Source organism: Anguilla rostrata, chromosome 5 (genome assembly GCF_018555375.3).
Source record: "Anguilla rostrata isolate EN2019 chromosome 5, ASM1855537v3, whole genome shotgun sequence".
Classification (NCBI taxonomy): Eukaryota; Metazoa; Chordata; class Actinopteri; order Anguilliformes; family Anguillidae; genus Anguilla; species Anguilla rostrata.
In genome coordinates, this window is record NC_057937.1 from 29,056,482 (window position 1) to 29,060,702 (window position 4,221).

Below are 4,221 nucleotides of genomic sequence, written 5' to 3' on the forward strand. Positions count from 1 at the left end.
AAGATGATAACTCATCAGGGAAATCGACTGGGGGTGAACTAACCAAGAGGACTGAGGAGCCGGTCCGCCGTTCTCTGAGGCAGCGAGAGAAGCCTGACAGACTTCACTATCCTCAATTGGGACATCCACTAGTCTCAGTGATCCAGTCGCTTTTCAAGGTCTATCATCTGCCTTCTCAAACTCCTTAAATGAAATTGATCACCTTGAACATAGCAATCCTGTGTCCTGTGCCCTCACCACGCCAGTGATTACACAGCCCTTAGCAAGTGTCCCGGGACGGGCCTACCTTCAAGAGGGGAGGGTGTAACGCCTGGTACTGAATATGGGTTAAAAGCTGTGCAGCAGCATAATGAATAACTAATTACTACAATGGAAAAAGTGAAGAAACTCCTCAAGCAAGGTTTTGTCCAATCATTGCCATAATATGAGCTTGATTGACAGCAAGCTATTGAGCAATCGTGTGAGTGATAACGCCCCATTAAACTGTTGCGGGGAGGAATGAGAGGAGAAGCACGCAGACTGCTTTTGGGATGACAGAGGACACGCTGGCAATCGCTACATCAACAGAAGCTGCTAAAGCTAAATAATACGATAAAGTCAGAAAGTAGTTACTATAAACTTAGTGAACGGATTTACATCGGCATAACCTGTAGCTGCCTTACGGCCGTTGGTTCGGTTTTAAAACTTCGGTGAGTTACAAACTTGTTGTTGCAGAAAAATCTTCGCTACTGACTTTACCTTGTTATATGGTTAAAGCCCAGATTTGCTGGTAGCTTTTTAATAACTTAGTAAAGAGTCACTTTGCACTAAATAGCGAATGACCATATGTATATTTTGTTCTTTTTGTGGTTAAACTAAAATATCCGTTTATATTGCACTAAATGTAACGGAGAAATTGGTTAGCTAAGAAGCATTGCAGTGCATACCATAGCACATTCTTATGCTACGCTTTAATTGTAGCGCCTCATGGTTCGTGCTGGGCGCCGCCATTTTAGAACCATATGGGACACACCATCATCGGTGAGAATGGCAATTCATATTTCGTTTGCTTTTATGTTTTATGTTGAAACATTATTGTTAAACCGAATTGCATTTACAATGTGAAAGATTGAATGTACTCATTACAAATGAGTACTTAATTACTTTAACATTGTTGATATTGTCAGATTATATTGTGTTAGATTTTAATGCACAACTACCTCTGACCTGATGTTATGCAGGTCAGGTTTTTTTCTTTCTTGGTTTATTTGCTTGAATCAGCCCTGCTCTGGTTATCCAAGGATGGCGAGCCAACCGTTGTGAAACTTGGGACCCTGGATTTTGTTTTGATTTTCCTTGGATGGATTCTGAGCAGTAACCACTCTCTCCAGTGTGGTAGGACAGTGATGCACTTTCACTCTCTGACCTGCTACAAGCAGTGCAGTTCTGGACAATTGACACATACACACTAAGACATATTCTGTGTCTTTGGGACTGTTAATGTACACTTGTACGTGTTTAATTGCACCAGTTAAATTTTGTGTTTAATTGCACCAGTTTTATTGTGAACGCAAGCGATAATTTTGAACTCCTGAGTGAATAATTGATTGTTATTGATCTATTGATAACTGCAACGGTTTACTACTGCAACTATGGTTTCTCAGTCAGGATAGCGGGTGCACCCTCAGATCAGATAATTGATATCAGTCTTGTTGATATTCATGGGCCTATGCACATTTCTGGTGTAAATTTATTTTATTATTTTTATTTTACAATTGAAAAGTGACAATACAAGCCGGTTAAAAAGGTAATCTGTGTGGTGTCATCATTTATCCATCATCTGCTCCAGCAAGCAAACCTAACTGGTCCAAATCTAATTGTGGTTTTAATTAAGCTACTGTATTATACCACCATCACCATATGCCACATGCCACATACATATGAGTATGTGGCATGAGGGGTCTGGCAATCCTGAAGGGAAGTGGAAGATAGTGTTTGAATGTTGAAAGTAACAGACACAGGCTCATTTGGGAACTTATGCAGAAATAAAGCATTTGAGCCCTCAGAGAGAGGACTGCAGAGAAACCACTTACAACTGCCCTACAATATCATCATTCTTATGTTTCAAACATGTTGAATTAAAAACATAATCTGGCTAAAAACGTCTCATATCCCTTTTTCTTGAAAGACAAACTTCTGTGTTATGGTTAATAAACTGATTATGATCTTAGTATAAACCTATGCATATAATAGCTTAAGAACCACCACACAACTCAGTCATGCTGATCGTTTGTTTTCGTGAACGGCCGAATGGTGCGTCGCTTTAAATGTTGCTGCCTTAAGGAATTATGGGACGGCATTATCTCCTTTTCTTTCGTAAAGGACGGTCCAGTGTACCCTATGCTAAAGGAGATGAGATAGGAAGCATTGAAGCACCTTTTCTTAGCATTTAGAGAATTTGAACAGCTCTTATCATGGCTGCCACTTAGATACTTCCGGGTCATTTCACTCAGTTAGAAACCTTCCTAAGCAAAAAAGACTATTCGGACGCAGCCTGTGTATCAGCAGGAGTCATGTCAGAACCATGTTCTTTCCAGATCAGCTTGTTTGTTTCCATATTTATGTGCCCCTGCAGTGCCTCCCTAGCCACAATTCAGATAAGATCAGCTTGGAATCTTACAGTGGTTGCACCCGTCCATGGAATGCAGGACATTTCAAAATCTGCATTTTACACGAATCCACTACATTCTGATAAAAATAATTATTTTTGCCATAATATGCTAACTCAAAATAATGTCACAATAAATGTATAACTTTAATAATTTTTATGACACTTGTATAGCAAAATGCTATAAACTAATGTTTTGCCGTTCTGATCAAAACAGATTTTTTGCTACACAAGCTAAAAATAAAATGACTGGTATGAGAGATAAAAGCTACAAGGAAAGACTTAAAGGGGAATTGCACTTTATAACACTTCTCCTTCTCATGACTGATATTGTCCTTCTAATGAATGTGTCGCCCTTCATTTTTCGATTAGTTATTTCATTATGTTAAAATATTTTACGCTGTTTTGTTGTTTTCCTTTACAAATGCAGGAAATAGACCCAGGCAGTTTAGTGTCGAACTTGAGATGCATATCATTGCGCAACTTCTGATGTGGGCGTACCTGCAGACAATAACATTAGGTTGGTGGTAGAAATAGTGTTGTAGGACTACTAGTTAGCAAAACTGAAAACGTCTGAGTACGAAAGAGATTTTGTTTTTGATCATGGGATTGTTGTGCCCGATCGATTCAAGCCGGAATACACAGAAGAAGAGCTGGCTAATTTGCAGGCCGATCGTGCGAGAGCGAGTCAGGAACGGGCCGAGATTGAGGAACCACAGGCTATTCCCAGGACAAACGGCAACTGGTGGTAGACATCCTATGTATCACAGACAGGTTGGTCATAGAAATAGTGTTGTATTACTAGTAGCTAGCGAAACCGAAAATGTCTGAGGACAAAATAAATGGATGGTGACAACCCTATAACAACAGCCAGCAAGCTGTCTAACTGTTACCGTAGACATCCTATGTATCACAGACAAATGGGATAGCATTAGCTAGCCCGCTTAGTACCTACCTCGAGCGGTTCGACTAATGATGGGAAAATGGTGGGTACAGCTCCAGGCTTCAGACGGTCGCCTTGGTAGTCGGTGGCTTCAAAGTGGACCCTGCATACAGTCCTTGTTTGTGAACGAATTTCAACGGAAGTTAACGGAATGTTTTGCTTAGCTTCTTCTCGATTTTGCCGCAAAACGAAATCGAAGAAGAAGAAAACAACGGGAACCGTACTACTATGTGGACTTGCGCTAAAAAAAAAAAAGGTTTTTATTTCTAATGTTAGACATTTAAAATGAAATAACTAATCGAAAAATGAAGGGCGACACATTCATAAGAAGGGCAATATCAGTCATGAGAAGCAGAAGTGTTATTGTGCAATTCCCCTTTAAGATTCTTAATCTGCTCAAGCTTAGTAAAAAGAGACATGGGGTGATTTTTTTGAGGCTTTTAAATTTATAAAGGGGATCAACAAAGTCCCTGTGATTGATCGGTGACCTGCCCAGGGTGTATTCCTGCCTCTCACCAAATGCATGCTGGGATAGGCTCCAGCACCCACCCCTTCTGCATTTACAGAAAGCTGTATGTATTATTTTTTTAAGTGTTTTGCCTTTCTTTTTCTGTGTAAAAAAATGTAGAAT

At 39.9% G+C, this 4,221-nt stretch overlaps 1 long non-coding RNA gene across 1 annotated transcript; it reads left to right on the forward strand.

Moving 5' to 3' along the window:
* Positions 1–310: 310 nt before the first annotated feature.
* On the forward strand, positions 311–1,790 carry LOC135256111 (uncharacterized). Its single transcript, XR_010330382.1, has 2 exons — positions 311–693; positions 961–1,790. It is a non-coding gene; the product is annotated as an uncharacterized LOC135256111 (long non-coding RNA).
* The last annotated feature ends 2,431 nt before the right edge of the window (positions 1,791–4,221 follow it).